This window comes from Canis lupus, chromosome 15 (genome assembly GCF_048164855.1).
Source record: "Canis lupus baileyi chromosome 15, mCanLup2.hap1, whole genome shotgun sequence".
Lineage (NCBI taxonomy): Eukaryota > Metazoa > Chordata > Mammalia > Carnivora > Canidae > Canis > Canis lupus.
In genome coordinates, this window is record NC_132852.1 from 5,056,929 (window position 1) to 5,075,388 (window position 18,460).

Below are 18,460 nucleotides of genomic sequence, written 5' to 3' on the forward strand. Positions count from 1 at the left end.
GGAAAGTAATGCAGCTTTTGCCTCTTAATCCAACCAAAAGTGCAGACAAATCAAAAGAGACATCCAAAGTAACATGTTTTCGTTTTTAATAATTTTCAATGCTCAACGATTATCGGTACTTATGTACTTAAGTTCTCAGGTCGGATAGTGTTGCGGCCATGTACTGAGACCAGAGATTTGACAAAAATAAGAAATTTTACTTGAATATTGTTAAAATAATTGGTAAGCCAACTTTCTGCCAGTTCCCATTACTATTTTTTGATGCAGCACTTTTAGATTGTGAGCTTGAGGTGTGTAGTAAAATACTAGCTTGCATGTAACATGATATGGGGCACACGTTCGTTTATGCTGAGAGGAGCAGCGCATAGCACTTCTGTTGCTATTGCTCAGACAGAACAGTGAGGGAAGGAGGAAAGCCAACAGCTGTGAGATGTAGGTGCCTTATTTCAAAGAAAGTGTGAGTGTGGGTGTTAAAGGAGCCATCAGCATCTGCAGCCCCTTTGTCTCCTCTAACCGCACGAATCAGACAGATAAGGCGTTATTAACTTCCATTTCCCTTCTAAAATCCACTGCAGGAGGCGCCTTCAGTAGGCGAAGCATCTGCCTTTGGTTCAGGTCATGATCTCAGGGTCCTGGGATCGGCCCCCACATTGGCCTCCCTGCTCAGCAAGGACTCTGCTTCTCCCTCTCCCTCTGCTGCTCCTCATGCTTTCTCTGTCTCTGAAATAAATAAATAAAATATTAAAAAAATTAAATCCACTACAGGATATGAAGAACACAGCTACTCATGTTCTAAGTTCCTTTAGATGAGTGATGGTGGAAGGGGTCTTCCAGAGATACGTCAGTTTGAGAATTAGATGTACCACCCCTGGGGACATCGCAGGCTGGCCAAGAACACCATGCTGCTTATTTGGGGAAAGATTTCAACCCCTTGAAATCCAGAGGTCAATTAAAATGCAGACTGTTGAGATGATTTTAATACTATCAAGATGACCAGGCTTTATTTGTTGCTGTGTCACTGATTGTAGAAGATGGCAGGAGATGAGTTACCGCCCACATGGAGAGCAGAGCTGCCCTACACAGCACATACGACACGTTACATACACATATAACATAGACCTGCTTCTCAGCTTACTTTAACTTAAATGTAATCCACCTGGGCATGATGTGGTTTCTTTTTATGTTTGTGAATTTAATTTGCTTTGCATTTTTGATTGAACATTTACAAAATTCATGTTATAGAGAAAGATGATAAAAGGGCTCCAAGCTCAGATTATGACCAATATGACAGCTCATTTAGTCAATTGATTCCACATTTAGTTATAGGTCTTAAAAAAGTAAATACAACTAAACCTAGAGGTAATAACGTTTTGTTTTCTATTACTCATAGTATGCCATTCCTTTAAATTAATAAAAAAAAAAAACAAGACAGAGCTTACTGTGTGACGTTAGGATGAGATGTTGTATGTGCATATGCACCTGCACATATGTGTGACTAGGAGGACACACGGGTGAATGGCTTAAGGGTTCACAGAGTTCTGGAACTCATGGTGAGAGAATAAGATTCATACATAAACAAATACTTGTTAGAAACAACTATATGAAGGAATAAGTTAGGCTACAGTAGGAAAAAAACCCACAAGATTTGTGCACTTACGGAGCTCCTAGTATAGCGAGGGAGGTAGACAAGAGCTTCTAGTATAGTGAGGGAGGTAGACAAGAACCAAGTAAATGTGTTCATGATATATTATCTTCAAGTCTTTTATTTTTTAATTTTATTTTATTTTTTAAGATTTTTTAAAATTTATTCATAGAGACAGAGAGAGAGAGAGAGAGAGAGAGAGAGAGAGAGGCAGAGACACAGGCAGAGGGAGAAGCAGGCTCCATGCAGGGAGCCCGATGTGGGACTTGATCCGGGGTCTCCAGGATCATGCCCCGGGCTGGCGGTGCTAAACCGCTGTGCCACCGGGGCTGCCTTCTTCAAGTCTAATAAATTCTACGGACACATAGAATACAGCTGTAAGAGGTCATCACAGTGGGGGTAAATGAAGGCAAAGGGACTTGTGTGCCAATCAGGAAAAAAAATTTTTTAAGTAAGCCCCATGTACAGCATGGAGCCCAAAGTGGGACTTGAACTCACTACCCTGAGATCTAGACTTGAGCTGAGATCTAGAGTCAGTTAACTAGATCTAGACAGTTACCTAGATCTTAACTGACTGAGACACTCAGGTGCTCCCAGGAAAGATCTTTCTGTGGACAAAGCATTTAAGCTGAGCCCCCAGGAGGGAGTAGATGAAGGAAACACTGTGTTCAAGGAATGGGAGGAGAAATGTCTTGGCAAATGCAAGGGCCAAAGGCCTTCAGCAGTGGTAGCATGAGCCAGTGAAGACAGTAGAGGCATGGCACCCACAGAGCGGTTGCGGGGAACGGATATGGCAGGCCTTTGAGGATGCTTAAGACACATGCTGCCCGTCACTCTAGACTCAATCCCAGGACCCGGGGTCACGACCTGAGCCAAAGGCAGACGCTCCACCCCGAGCCCCCTGCTCCCCGGGGAAGTAGGCACTTCCTGTCGTTTCAAGCTGTTTCAGACCCCGAGCACCCACAAAGTAATCTCCATCCTTTGAGTTGTTTTCATATTTCAAAATCAAAGCATTCACTCCTCCTTCTAAGCTTAGATTTACGTTGTCTTTTCTAGGATCTCAGCCTCCATTTGACGTAGCATATGATTTTTGAAATGTCCCGTTTTCTCAATGTACGGTGACTTCGTTTGGAGGTTTCTGAAAGTATCGTCGTCTTGAAGAGACTCCCTGTTTCTCCTCCTCTCACAGGCTCTTGTGTTCAGCTCACCCCAGGGGAGGCCCGGAGGGGCGCCTGCCACGCTCTGTGCAAAGCAGCTCCCGGGACGTCGGCCCGTGGTCCCCGCCAAGCTGGTCACGGCCGTCAGCACGCGGAAGCCGCCCTGGTGCCCCCGACGGGCGAATGCACGAAGGATCCGGGCAGGGACGCCTGGTGGTCAGGCCCCGGGTGGGGCTGCGAGTGGCACCTGGACGTTGTCACCACCACAACCACGACAACGACAGCGAACCGCTATCTACGGGAGGTGGAGGCTGTGCTACGCAGTCTCTCAGGGCAAACACCCCCTTGTACACATATCTCGGACCTTTGCACCACCCACCGACCGAAACGTGCACATTCTATGTCAATCGTGTTGCGGTAAACCTGGAAAAATAATGCGCGTTTATTATGCGGTCTTCTAACGTTCTATAGTGCCATAATTTAGATAAAGCGTCTGAGACTTGATAAAAAAATGAATAAATTCTCTTTCAATTGCGTGGTGCACGCTGGACCAACGCTGGACACGAGCTGTATTTGGAGTCGCGGGCGGCAGCAGGTCAGAGAATTTGGCCGTCGGTCGCTGGCATCCAAGAAATTTTTTTTTTTTTAATTAGGAAACAATCAGGCAATAATGTGGGGTGTGACATACAAATGTCCCTCCCCACCCCCGGGAGCTGAAGAAGGAGCAGGAAGGGGCCCCCCCGCTGTGCCCCGCTTAGAGGCCTGCGCCCTTGCTCCTCTCTAGCACTGTCTGCGGGGCAGAAAGTTGGGGCGGGAGGAGCAGGACGGTGCTGCAGACGGGACATCCCACGCGGTGGCAGGACAGGCTGATGTGCGCTGAGGACACAACCCTGCGGCAAGGCTTTGGTGCTATCCGCGCAGTTAAAACTTGCTTGAAAGGAATAAAAAGCTTCTGGCTTCTTTTTTTTTTTTTTTTTTTTTTTTTTTTTTAAGATTTTATATATTTATTTGGCAGAGACCAAGCATGAGCAGGGGGCGGGGAGGGCAGAGGGAGAAGCAGACCTTCCGCTGCGCGGGACGCGGGGCTCGATTCCAGGACTCTGAGGTCACGGCCTGAGCCCAAGGCAGACGCTTCCCGCACTGAGCCCCTGGGCGCCCCAGCTCCTGGTGCTGAGGGGGCCCCACGTCCCGGGAAAGGCCCCGATGCAGCCACCGGCAGGTGCCCGCGGCTCATCATGGAAACTGCACGGTCTCCGCCTCCATGTCCTCGTCCCACAGCGGCCTTGAGCTGCGGCTCCATTTCAGGGCGGCGGGCGGCCGTGCTGGCCACAGGGTCACCCGGCATCGTGGGCCCCTGCAGGTGGAGCAGACCCTAGTGGACACACCTGCCGAGAGCAGCCTGATGCCTCCAGGAGGCCCGGGCCCACGTGCTCCTCTCCCGAGTGGCCCGGCATGACCCCGGGCTGAGCCCCGCCGGTGCCCGAGCTCGGGGGTGTGGGCCCCTCCTCGCCCCGGGGAGCTCCCACGCCTGCACCTCCCTGGGCCGCTGCCCCGGGTCCTCCGACCGACCCTGGAGATCGAAGGCTGGACCCACGTCACGCTCATTTCTCCTCTGCGGATTATCCATGGTTCTTTGCTGCGATGTCCTTAACCGAGGGATTTTAAAGGAAGGCCGTCTCGAAGGCCACTCGCCGGGATTGCCCCCGAGGACCAGGATGTGCTGGTTCTGCTGCCCCTCTGGCCCCCCTGGTTCTCAGAAGCGGGTTCAAGCCCCAGCGGCGCCCTGTGGGTCCACGCGGCCCCCGCAAGCTACCTCCCCACGACGGCGTCCCCGCCTCGGGCCTGGCCTGCGGTCCCCCACCCCCCAGCCTGTTGCAACCACTCTGTGCGCCTCACCCCTTCTGCTTCTCTCCGTGTCACTTGTGGGGACCCTTGGTGCTCAGACCCGGGGGCCCCAGGAGCCTCCTAACCTAAGGAGCTCCTGCAGCACCTCGTCAGTGCTCTTCCCCCGGCGGACGGGATGCTCTGTGCTCTCGCTCTTCTCCCGGGCGAGCCCTTGAGGGTGACACCTTGTCCCCACATCCCCGTCCTCCCAGTGGCGGGCACAGCTCCTGCCCAGGCCGGTGGCTCCCTCCTCGGCTGAATGAAGGCACCACCAGCCCAGGCTGCTGCCTGGAAGAGCCTGTGCGGCTGCGATAATTCCGCTGCATGTCCCCTTGCATGTGCCTAATGAGGCAGTGCTGATGTTTGGGCTCCTAAGGACTCAACATCCATTCTCGGGTGTCATTTAGCTTTTGATTTATTCTCTGTCTCTCTCTCTCGGAGTTTTCTTTTCTTGCCATTTCCTCCCTCTTGAAGGAATGGGAAGCCAAGTATTGTCTCCACCTGGAGCTCACCTCAGGAAGCGATCCCATCTTATCTGTTAAACATCTTCAGCCCCGAAGAGGTTGCAAATTGCCAACTGCCCTCTCCAGCTGCAGCGGAGCCGAGACACTTCCTTGCAACAGGGGACCGTCTTTCTATGATTCCATCGCATCCTATCATTACAAGCGCCGGTGCTGTGATTCAGTATCATTATGTCATTTGCAATGCGACGACATGATGAGAACCAGGTGAGAAAACACCACTTCCTGTCAAAACCGCAAATTGTAAACATGCATTTCTTTGGGTCTCAGAGATTCCGTGTATTTACCACCTGAACATCCATACTTTGAGAGCTCTTTCCCCATCTTGTTGGAAGGTTAGAGAATATAAGAATGTTGAAATGTTAGATTTAGTGATAGCACGTTTGATAAAATGCCCAATGTCCCCAATGGCTGGGTTCAGAGAAGAGCAAAACAAAAAACACAATGAAAGAAAACAGAAACACAAGACTTCTGGCAATTCTCACAGCTCAGTGTACATTTTCCACGACTGTGGGACCACAGCCGGGTCGTGAGTTTTGCCCTCTGAGCATTCATGGAGCTTGATGAGGGGTTCCATTTCCGGCGGTGGACGGACGGGGATGACAAATGGACAGTCGTGTCTTTAGCTGTAGGCATCTTGGCGTTCGGTACATCTGTTCCCAAGAGGACTGCAGGGCAAGAGGAAGCCCCCTCCCACGGGAGCCTCGGTGATGGGAGAACAGTGAACAGGAGGGCAGCAAGGGCTCGGCTGGGAAGTCTTCAGGAAAGAGAGGTGATGTTTCTACAAGACCCCGTTTTAATTCCCGTCCCGCCCGAGGAGTGTTCTCTGAACCCACTGATTTCTGGTGGTCTGATTGATTGTGTCAGAAGATGCCTCTGGAATCTCCAGCCCTGGCGAGACCTCCAAGTCTGACGCCGACTGAGGAGTTGTGGGGTACAGGAGGGGCCTCATGGAAGAAATGAACAAGCTGCTGGCCGAGAAGGGAAAAGCAGCCTCCCATGCAGACGAGCTGGCTGGTGGCAAGGAGGACGACAGCCCTGCGGAGGGCCGAGCAACCAGCACCCACCTACCTGCTCAGGGAGGCGGGAGCCCCGGAGCAGAGCCCCTCGTGGAGCAGACCATGTCCTCGCTGCTGTCCAGGCTCCATCTGTGGCCAGGAGCCCACAGCCAGGAGCCCTGCAGCAGCAGCCTCATCCTGGGAGGAGGCCGGGGGAGCGGGGGTGACGGGGCCTGGGGTGCCTTGGGCTTGGATCAGATGGAACAGGAGATACTCGAGGAGGAAGTCCGAGAGCTGCACAAAGTGGAGGAGGACATCATCGATGCCATCGGCAGGAGCTCAGGGGACCAGCACCTCGGGACGGCCTGGCCCCCCAGATGCAGGCCTGCGACCGGGACCGGAGGGACTTCGTGTCAAGGTCTGAGCCTGTGATGAAATATTAAAGTGAGGAAACAAGTTCAACTTCTGGATTGTTTTAGATTCTACCCGACACAGGTTCCAGGTCTACTCGCCTTTTTTGTGTTTTACATTTGCCTATTGAAGTGCACATTTCTTTTGGTTCATAGAAGACTCCCTGAATCACGCACTGCATTACACGGTTTCTGAGTTTTTTCCGAGGTGATGCTGTGAGCAGCCTGGCCGGGTGGGAGCCGTCCCCAGCGGTGTGCGCATCTGTCCATGCACTGCGCTGCCTGTGTCCACGGGCTGATAAACTTACTGTCCAAAAAAAAATGTTTTTTTTTAGCCTTCCCAAGATCTAGAAAGAACTTATTAAACTCAAAAGCAAAGAAACAAACCATCCAATCATGAAATGGGCAAAAGACATGAACAGAAATCTCACAGAGGAAGACATAGACATGGCCAACATGCACATGAAATCATGCTCTGCATCACTTGCCATCAGGGAAATACAAATCAAAACCATGATGAGATGCCACCTCACACCAGTGAGAATGGGGAAAATTGACAAGGCAGGAAACCACAAATGTAAGCAAAGATGTGGAGAAAGGGGAACCCTCCTGCACTGTGGGTGGGAATGTGACCTGGTGCAGCCACTCTGGAAAACTGTGTGGAGGTTCCTCAAATAGTTAAAAATAGGCCTTCCCTACGACCCAGCAATTGCACTGCTGGGGATTTACCCCAAAGATACAGGTGCAGGGAAACGGTGAGACACCTGCACCCCGATGTTTCTAGCAGCAATGTCCACAGTAGCCACACTGTGGAAGGAGCCTCGGTGTCCATTGACAGATGATGGATAAAGAAGCTGTGGTCTCTGTGTACAGTGGAATATTCCTCAGCCATTAGAAACGACAAACACCCACCATTTACTTTGACATGGATGAAACTGGAGGGTATTATGCTGAGTGAAATAAGTCAATCGGGGAAGGACAAACATTATATGGTCTCATTCATTTGGGGAATAAAAAAATAGTGAAAGGCAATAAAGGGGAAATGAGAAAAAATGAGTGAGAAATATCAGAAAGGGAGACAGAACATGAGAGACCCTTAACTCTGGGAAACAAACTAAGGGTGTTGGAAGGGGAGTAGGGTGGGGGTGGGGGTGAATGGGTGACGGGTACTGAGGGGGGCACTTGATGGGATGAGCACTGGGTGTTATTCTATATGTTAGTAAATTCAACACCAATAAAAATGAATTAAAAAAGAATTTATTAATAATCCAAAGAAAATGGAGAAAACAATCTTATATTTTATTTCTTGGTTAGTGGAGAAATGAAAACAGGATCAGATGATAAAATATGGTCAATAACTTTGTTTCCAGGCCATTCACAGTCAATATACACATTTGAGTGGAATTCTTAACACCTGTAGAGATAAGCTCCTCTGGCTTAAAATTCCTTAAAATTTCCAAGAGGAAATAATTACACCAGAGGATGTAGTAAGTATTCCATTGTATGTGATGTCATTTTATGTCTTTCTCCAAAAATGCTTGGCAGCCCTAGTAAGGCACGCATTGCAGTTCCTTCTATGCTCCTCAAGGAGTACTTCAGACCTTTGCCATTGTCATGCAGTCCCCGTGGACGCTACTTTCACCTTCATCAGATGGTGTATAAATTATTTCATAAATGAAGTAGATAATTTGGGATGTAGATGGTTTCAACCACTAGATTTGACATTTTTCACACTTTCAATCATCTCCCTCAGAACAGGAAAGGAATGACCTTTCATCTCAGGCAATTTATTTCTACATTTGTGTTGGGTTCCTCTTCTTTCTGTATCATGAATTTTAGATATATTTTCTGTATAATTATATATATATCTGTATAATTTAAAACATATACACTTTATTTGAAAGAACTCCTCCCTAATCTGATTCTGCCTCCTAATATTACAACACGTGATGGCATCACCCAGATTGAAATTTTCATTGAAAAACAAAAAGGCTTCAATCTCCATATATTTCCGCCTACTTCTCTCTTATTTTCTTTGCAATCCAAGAAGAGGTAAGGTCCCCTAATCAACTTTTCTCCTCAGCCCACACCCATCTGATTTTTTGGTCCCCATTAATTCATGGACCTCTTTCTTGCTCACAATTCAAATGCTCGAATCAACAAAACACTGTCACACGGAGCGTCATCAGTCTTTATGTTAGTTTCAGCCTCAGTAGACTTTGATTCCTCTTGTGTGCAAGCCCTCTCTTCCCTGGCATCTTTCCTCTGTTGTCCCCGACTGCAGAGGAGATGGAGTTCAGGGTGCTGGGTGTTTCCTAGGCAGTGATCTCAAGGCGAACATGGTTGGAAAGGGTGGGGAGGAAGAAACACAGGCAGAGGGAGATGTCTGACCACTGTGCACCCTCACGGCATCAGCCCACCACACAGGGTGCTGGAGAACTCGCAGGACCCATACCCTTGTCCTAAATTGAAGCCGAGTGGCCTCTGTGAATAATCATTGCCTGTCGGTCACTCTGGGGAGCAGTTGCCTTGAGGCAGGTGGCTCTTTGCAGCTGAGTCAAACTCTGCCTCTGTTGACAAAGTCCTCCAGGAAGCTTATGCATGGATCCTACCATTTCATGTCCCACCCTGCAGGTCAGAGAGGAATAAGTTCGGTAATAATTGGCCCATACAGGGACATCGAGATGTCTGAAGCTGATGGGCCTGGCAAAGAAAAAACAGGTGGCAGAGAGGCAGCTAGCATACAAAGGATAACAGAACACTAGGCGCTCAATGTTGGTTCTAGTGGGGCTTCTGTATACTGGGTGTGGATTGGGTCCCCTGTCTTTCCTTTTTTTTTAATAAGTTAATTTTTTATTGGTGTTCAATTTACCAACATACAGAATAACACCCAGTGCTCATCCCGTCAAGTGTCCCCCTCAGTGCCCTGTCTTTCCTTACATGGAGCCACACCCTGTCAACCAGCTGTCCTTGCTCCTAGAAGGTGGGAGGGCTCTTTCAGGGCCCCGGACCAAGGTCCTTCTACCTTTGCCCACAAGGCCCTTCTTCCATAGTTGGCACACTAGAACTAATGCCCACCACTGGGTTGGGCTTCTTTTTTTTCTTGCTAACAGGCTTTGCCCTCATGGAACATATTTCACTGTTGAATCTAGAACAGTGACCCCAACTACCCCATGAAAAATGATATTCCTGGGTAGCCCCGGTGGTGCAGCTGTTTAGCGCCACCTGCAGCCCAGGGCCTGATCCTGGAGTCCCGGGATTGAGTCCCACGTCGGGCTCCCTGCATGGAGCCTGTTTCTCCCTCTGCCTGTGTCTCTGCCTCTCTCTCTCTCTCTCTCTCTCTCTCTCTCTGGGTCTCTGTGAATAAATAAATTCCTTTAAAAAATAAAAAATAGGGATCCCTGGGTGGCGCAGCAGTTTGGCGCCTGCCTTTGGCCCAGGGCGCGATCCTGGAGACCCAGGATCGAATCCCACGTCAGGCTCCCGGTGCATGGAGCCTGCTTCTCCCTCTGCCTATGTCTCTGCCTCTCTCTCTCTGTGACTATCATAAATAATAAATAAAAAAAAAGTTAAAAAAAATAAAAAATAATAATAATAAAAGAAAAATGATATTCTTGTGCCCCTCACTTAGGGAAACCTGTCTTCTGATCTCCCATCTCCTTAGGTTATGATTATCATTAGCAATTACAGTTCCCTAACTATGATCATTTTTGTGATTGTTCTTGTTATTCATCATTATTTTCATTATTTTCTTGCCATGAATTGTTTCTGCAGTTGTTTGATATACAACCTTCAGTAGAGTTTGTCCACAGGAAAGCAATCCCTTCTGTACTACATGATATTTATTTTGCTCAGGAGCACCTTGAAATATTCCAAGTCAGCCTCCAGAAGCAGGACCAGCCCTCGATACCACAGGAGCCTCCTGAAGGACATCCTTTACACATATGCCTCTGTTAAAATTCAAAATTCCCTCTAGGCCCACTGGCTGCTTGTGCCAGCCTGGAAGTCCCGGAAAGTTGTCCTTGGATGAACAGAACTGCCACAACATGAGTCACATCAGGGGCCCCCATAGTCACTCTTGCCTTCTTGGAAAGGTGGGAGCTGGTGTCTCTGTCCATATGAACATCCACATGAGTTGATCTGATCTGGAATCCTAGAGCCACTGTAGCTAACAATGGAGGTACAGAAAAGGCTCCCTAGGCCAGCCTGAAACTCTGGAGATCTAAGTCCCCTCAGGTACACAGGAGAGGCTGCTGGTGCAGTACCAGAAGGCACAGAGATTGTGAACGCCCATCCTGCACATCCCACGACTTTTCTCCATCTTCCAAGGGAGCCTGGCAACCACTCGGAAGGCAATGTCCTCCCTGCTAGTATGGGAGTATCGTGGGTGACACCCTCCTACAGCCCAGGCCCATCTGACCCTCTGCAAATATTTTAAGTGACCTTGGAGATGTGAACTGAGAAGTCTGGAGCTTCAGGGTCTAAGTGGAAAAGAAACAGAAGGGATGTTGGGCAGAGAGGGTGGGAATAGAAATGGCAGCTTGAATGTCCACTTGACGCTGGGCTCTTCTGTGCAGGTGTGGACGTGGAGTCCTGCCTGGCCTGCAGACGGACCAAGCTCCTGAAATCGGGTGGCTGTCCTGCTGCACCCCCTCTGCCCCACGGGCTCTCCCTCAAGGGGTCTGCATGCAATTTCCCAAGTTGGCCTAGACCCTCCTTCTGGCTGGCTTTTTCCATCCTGTTATTCATCTCTGCCTCCTGTTACAGATGTCATGTGCACACGCAGAGCTTTAAACTCTCCACCCTGTAAGGCCCAGCACAGTCCCTTTATCATTCACTTAGAGGATTCTATACCCAACCTCCTGATTTATCATTATGTCCCATATTAATAGTAGTGGAATTAATATTATTCATGATGACAATTGTAATTCATTATTTTTATCAATAAATTTTTATCATGGATTATTTTTGTTGTTGATGCCATATAACATTGTGTAGCCTCTCTTTTCATGAAACAGGTCAGATTTTTTGGAAAATGATTATGGAGGGTTCTCCAACAGACCTACAATTCATAATTTACATGCTGCTTCAAGTCCCCAGTGTATGAGTTTGAGTGTATTACTCTGATGAGCCCCTTAAATATTGCATGTCCCCCTCTAGAGACAGTGACGGGGTCTGTGATGATAGGGGAACCCTGAGGAAGATTTCCTTTGCCAGCCTGATCCTCTAAAAAAATATCTGATTATGTTTTTTTGCTTTGTTTTGGTTTTGGTTTTGGTTTTACAAAGTGATATATTTCCATAGAGATGGTAGACTTATATCCTCCTCGCCTCTCCTGACCCCTCTCCATCTCACCAAGGTTAACAATTTGTCATCACTCACAGGGGTAGAACCAACTCATTCAGGAAACCTCCACACTTTTAGAAGCATCCATTCATATTATGTTTTTTTTTTCATATTATGTTTTTAAGTTAAAACCATAGGCTACAGATAAATTGATAAGCAAAATGAGATATATCCATATAATAGAGTATTACTCAGGCTTACAAAGGAAGGAGATTATGATGTACAGATTCTAGAACATCGATGAACCTGAAGGACATTATGATAAGTGTAATAAGCTGTTCAGAAAAAGAAAAATACTGTGTGATTATTCTTATACAAGTCAGATTCACAGTGACAGAATGATGTACGGTGGTCATCAGGGGATGGGGTGGAGAGAGGAAATGGGGTGTGTTCAATGGGGAGAGTTCTAGTTTAGCAAATGAAAAGAGTTCAGGAGTTGGATGGTGGTGATGCTTGCACAACAGGATGAATGTACTTAATACCACTGAACTCTACACCCCCAAATCGTTAAGATTCCTAATTTCATGATACATAATCTTATGAAAATAATGAAAAGAATCATAGGCTGAAATGCTCTTTGGGTCCTCTGCCTGTGACATAATTTTTTTTTTTTTTTTAGCATCAGTGATAGGGTTTTCTTTTATGTTGTTGTTTTTAAAAATTTTTGTATATTTTTTATTGGACTATGATTTGCCAATGTATAACACTCAGTGCTCATCCCGTCAAGTGCCCCCCTCAGTGCCCGTCACCCAGTCATCCCCACGCCCGCCCACCTGCCCTTCCACTACCCCTTGTTCATTTCCCAGCGTTAGGAGCTGAGACCTAACTCACTGAATTGATTGTCGCCATGCAAAATGACCCTCAAATTGTTACACCACCTGCTCTGCTTGGCTAACATGCTTGTACCCTTTCTCTGCCTCCTGCAGTGATGTCAACATGAATATGTTCCTTTACTTAATAAGAGGTTTGTTACTTTGAGGGAGAGTCTACAGACGGTGTTTCTAAACGGTGGGCTTGCTTGTATTTTCAACGTGAATAGGTTTCGCTGGTTGCAAAACCCAACATATCACCCTCATGCTCCTACCTGCAGTGCAAGACACTGTCTCTTTTTTGTCCCCTTCGATTAAGTAGGAGTTTTACTCTGGTTAACGCTGGCATGCCTGAGCTTCTGGGAAATATTATGAGTCACCTCTGGTTCCAGCAACCCTTTGTTACTGCCTGCAAGACCCAGGGAAGGCATCCATGGCCCACCAGGCTCAATAAAAATTGTTCTAAGACCCTAAGGACCCAGGAGTAGATGGAGCAAGCACAGGACGCCAGAGAGGAGGTTCTCACCTTCTGGAGCCTTTGCGGTATTTCTGGATATGCTCCAGAATCAGAAAACTTCTGCTCCCGCATTCCTATGTAGCCCCATACCAGACTGGAAGCACCATCCACGGCAAGGAGGAACCAATTCAGGTGCCAAATAACAGCTCCAGGCTCCAAAGTACAATCTCTTAAATCCTGAACTGAGGCATCCAAACATGCCTGCACATGACTCACCTGAACAATACCCAAGTCTCATAATCACCACAACGGGAAACACCCCTGCCTCAATCCCAGTGGGTCTCTGATGGGGCGTCAGGAAGGAGGTGGGTCATCAGCCCTAGACCAGGTAGGAGCAACCCCTGTTGTCTGAGAAACCACTGAGGCCTGGTGTATCCTGCCACCCCCATTCTCACCCTGGGTCATCCAAAAGACTTTTCAAGTTGAACTTGGAGATCCCAGGTCCCCTTGGCCCCTCCATCCGAACACCCCGATGACCAGTCCCTCTTTCCTTATGATTCCTTTAATAAGGGGCACACATGTGAAGGAGTACATTCTTAAAAAAAAAAACAAAACAAAACAAAAAAAAAGGAAGACGCTCCATACATAGTCAAGGGTGAGCCACCCCCCAAAATGAGGCAAGCACTTCCATTAAACTTGCACGGAGGCTGGAGGGAGAAGGGAGGTTTGGGATGCCAGATGTAGGACTTCGGTTTGGGTTTCTTTGGGAGAAGGGATCCCCGTGGCTCCTAGTCCTCTAAGAGGATGGCGAAGTTGACAGCGGTCCCCTGGAGTCAGGTTCCTGACCCTGTACAGCCCTAGTGCTGATTGGACCGTCCAGGGTGGGAGTGGATCAGTGATGAACCAGGGGGTTGCATGTGTCTGGGGGCAGGAGGGGGTGACAGTTACATTTTTTATTGGGGAACATGATAAACCAAACCTCTGAGCACACTCACTGCAGCAGAGGAGGCTGCTCGGCCTCCGGGCTGATAGGTGCAGGAGCGCTTGGGCCCTCACCTGAGCGGGCACACAGGGGAGTGTCCCGCCACCCGCTCAACACTACGGGGCACAGGCCTGCATGTCGGTAGGGAATCGTCCTCATTCCTGTTAGTGCAGGAGATCCTACGAGGCCTCCATCTGTGATGCGCTATCCACGGCCCCTTGTTGCCTCTCCTCCCTGGGCTCTAGCCTCCCAGTTCCCCTGTGAGGACATCTGCCAGCATCGCACCAGGGACCCCACGACTCGGAGCCTGTTCCTACCAAGTTGCCCACCTACACCATGGCACGCTTATCCCAGGGAGGGGTTAATGGTATGCTAGGCCCTGAGACACCCCAACCCCATCTCTAGGTACATCTGCACTGAGTCCAAGCGAGCAGTCTGGTAGCCACTTTATATTCATTTCAGTGAGACCTTTTAGATATCCTATAAAGTACATACCTTTATTACATCCCCATTTAAAGATTTAGAAACAAGTTCAACAAACTAAACAACCGAGGTCACATACTTGCTAAACCAATCTGACTTTAGTCTATGTGGCTCAGTGCCCCCATCTTGCCTTCCCAAAATGAAGAGCAGATGCTTGAATAAGCAGAGGCAATAGGATGGGATTCATTTGAGGGTACCGGGATATGAATGTTAATTTTGATACCCAGGTTCTTGATGAATGAAAAGGATGTGGTAATAATGCCTTCGTGCTGCCAGGTGACAGTGGTACAGGCTCAGGGATGCAGAGCTCCTTTGGTGAAATGACTGCCACCCCTTTCCCTTTGCTCCTGGGGACATTCACAGGGAGCACAAAGGAAAGCCAGAGAAGGAAAGTGTCTGCTTCTGGGCTCTTCTTACAGGGCAATCCCTGTGTTCCAAGCATGTCCCAATCATCATCACTCGAACTGGACACAAACCTTAGGCTGACAGAAGGAACTGTGTTGTCTCTCAGTAACCATAGTTGCTCCTTATTCTTTGGGAGAGAAAACTGAATTGTGAGAGAGAAGGGGAGTAGCAGGCTCCTACTTGCTGGGCCAGGATGATCAGTGGGAGGCGCCTGCTTTTCTAGCTCCTGCCTCGTGTTCCTTGCACTCCCCCAGCCAGAACTCTCCGAAGATAAGGCTTTATGGATACCATCACATGGGGCCTTGATCCTGGGAAATGGAGCATATAAATGTGCTTTCTTTACTGATTCACTTCACTGACCAAGAACATTCCCCATTTCTCGCAAATATAAGTGAGCCTTCTGTCCTCTCAGAGACCCCAAACCTCTGCTCTGAAGAGGCTTCTCTCAGAGATGATCCTGAGCAGAAAGATGTCTTGTTTCATCTTTGCCTTTCTCTTCGTTTTGGCTCAATTTCTATCAGGTAATCGCAAATGTATGGAATGGTGAAGAGGCAGATGGTCAAGCCGCCGGCTCTTCTGTGGACCATCCTAAGACTGACAGGAATGGTCGGCTCCCCATTGAGCTTCTCATGGGATTTTCTTGAATCTGCGGTGGCATTTTCTAAGCAAACTGCTATTCCCTCCCCCTTCCCTCTTTTGTAAACCTCCCTCCTGGTTCCTGGGAGTGCTGGCCTTCAGAAATAGGATAAAGAAGCATCCTCTGTGCTCTGCTGTCCCTCGACAGCAGATGGGGGGAGCTGGGAATACTGTTTTACAGTGTTATTTCCTGCACTAATTTTAATATCCAAAATGTGAAGATTTAAATTTTGGGTGCCAAGCAGAACTTGAATATTCCCAGCCACTTCCAGGAGGTAACTTGAATCCCTCACCCATACTTTCTACCTTTAGGACCCCTAGCTGGTCAGCTTCCTCTGACCTCCAGAGACAAGGAGGGATGGAAATGACAGTGAGAATAGAGTTGCCTGAAATCCCAGATTTCTGCCTCTGCCTTCTCTTCCTCTTGTAGCCAGCATCATACCTGCTTTGCCATTTTATAGAGAAATCTCTTTGTTACTGGAATAGAATTTTGTCCATAGAGATTTGGAGCTGGTCTCATTAGCTCAGGGTGCTAACTAAAGCAGGTTTAGAGGATCAAGCTTATACCAGCTAATGAGCAATGTTTGGGGAACATGCTCATCCATCTCCTACCGGCTCTGCTCCCAAACCCAATAAAATGCATCCCAATCTCTGCTATTGGTCTAAGAAGGATCAAATAAAGGGAGATCTCATTACCATTATGGAAGATCTGTCCACGATGAAGAGCCCCCCAATCTCTCTCTGTGCTCTCATCTTCTACAGGAAGAACATTAACAACTACAAAAATAACTAATGGGCTACATACTGTTTGGTGAAATAGACTCACCTAAATTACTCCATGTGACCACTAGAATAGCTTACAGTGTAGACAAGCATTTCTAGAATGTCTATATGACAAATGAGAAAGCGGAAAACAAGCAGTTTACTGAGGACACACCACCACTGCCAGGCCCAAACCAGAACTAAACCTAACTTCACCTCTACTTTCAAGGATCTTTTAAAACCAAAAGGTAGCCCTTCCACCTTCATCTTGTAACATTTGCAGAACTATCAGGTGTGTATTTTTATGGTTCTGTCGTATACATGACACCTCATCCCCCTGTGCTTACTTTGACTCATGCAAGGGCCTTAACCACGTGGAGAACAGAGATGGGGCTTATCCCTCCTTCAACGATACCTCTTCCCCAACTCCATCCTGAAAAAAGCAAAGCTCTTTGAAAATCTGGGGCTGGTTCTTAAAAACACTCTTTACAATTGTACAAACCACCCCCACCCTCATTCTTTTGTGGCTGTTAAACTTCTCCTCATTTTCAGGGAGTCCCTGGAAAGGTGTATAAGCTACTATTTCTTGAACTAGGTGAGTTTGCTGTTTGTGAGCCGTGCTGGCTTGGCCGGGGAAATGCAGGAGGATATGCACCGAGGATGAGAAGGTTGTTGGAAATTGCAAGATGAACTTTTTCTGTTGCCGACGGAGGATCAGGTGAACCAGACCAGCCCTCCCCTGGCCTTCAAAGTGGGACTTGGTATTCAAGGGAGGACAAGAGAAGTCGTGTGCCTTACCCAGGTCACACTGTGAGTGAGTCTCAGAATCATTCTCCTGTCTTTCTCCCTTGGTTTTGTTTCTTTGCTTATTTTTTAAGATAATCCTTAAAAAAATCTAGGTCCAAGTGGGCATCGAGTAGCCTAATCGGATACTACTACTATGTATTTGTAGAGTCTCTTGTAATTTATAAATCTTTCCTCCATATTTTCCTCATATGACTCAAGATCGACTTATGATTTCATTATCTCCATTTATATTTGAAGAAACTGAGACCCAGAGAAGCTTTCATTTCTTCAAGGTCATAGCCTGGAAGCTGGAAATGGATGTGCACACCCCTGTCCTGTTCTGTGTATCTATCTTTGTATAATAATTTAAACCAAATAGATAAACAGAAATGACATCTGCATCTCTGTTAATGGAATTACAATTCTATAGCATACAAGAAATTATTCATGTTATTTCTGGGTATATCAATAAGCGATCAGTCATTGATTCTAATATTTACACTGTGTTTTTAAGCAACTCATACCTACTCAGTTAATGCCCATGGCCCCAACTTTGTACTTCTCTTCTTGCCAATAAATTAAGATGTTAGAGGTCGAATTAAAATGCTCAGCATGGATTGTGCATGTATGATTGACTATCCATAGCTTTTGTTTATGAAATAAAATTTGTAGCTTCATATAACAAGAGTGAAAATTATTCATCTTACAGCAGCTACTGAAATTTGATCACTCAGTTTTCACATATGATTTTAATTTCACATAATGATTTTGCTTTACATTTGAGCTACCATTGTACCATTTTGCACAGATACATTCCCTGTCCTTTCTCTGCTTTGCTCTGTGTAACTGGCACAATTATCGGCAAATTATGTTCCTTTTTTTTCTTTTTTTGCAAACTATGTTCTTCAAGCCTCTTGGCTTATGGTTGATTTCAGTTGATGCAAGTGTGTGGTGGCAAAAGGGTAGATGGGAAGAAGGGAGAGCCGCAGATTTCTCTCCCACACTCTCTGCTCCAGCAGTGGCTTATCTCCCATAGCAAAGCCCCTGCTTCTATGTCCTTGCTTCTCCCTCAGCCTTGATGCTGCAGGCACAGCTCCTGCCAGCCAGTCCTAGTCTCTGGGCTCACACTACAGACTCCTGCTTTTCCCCCTGCCATCGGGCAGTGGGGACCTCCAGCTAGGA

At 47.5% G+C, this 18,460-nt stretch overlaps 1 long non-coding RNA gene across 1 annotated transcript; it reads left to right on the forward strand.

Annotated features, from left to right (window-relative positions):
* Positions 1-15,369: 15,369 nt before the first annotated feature.
* Positions 15,370-17,963, forward strand: LOC140604576 (uncharacterized). Its single transcript, XR_012007398.1, has 2 exons — positions 15,370-15,615; positions 17,088-17,963. It is a non-coding gene; the product is annotated as an uncharacterized lncRNA (long non-coding RNA).
* The last annotated feature ends 497 nt before the right edge of the window (positions 17,964-18,460 follow it).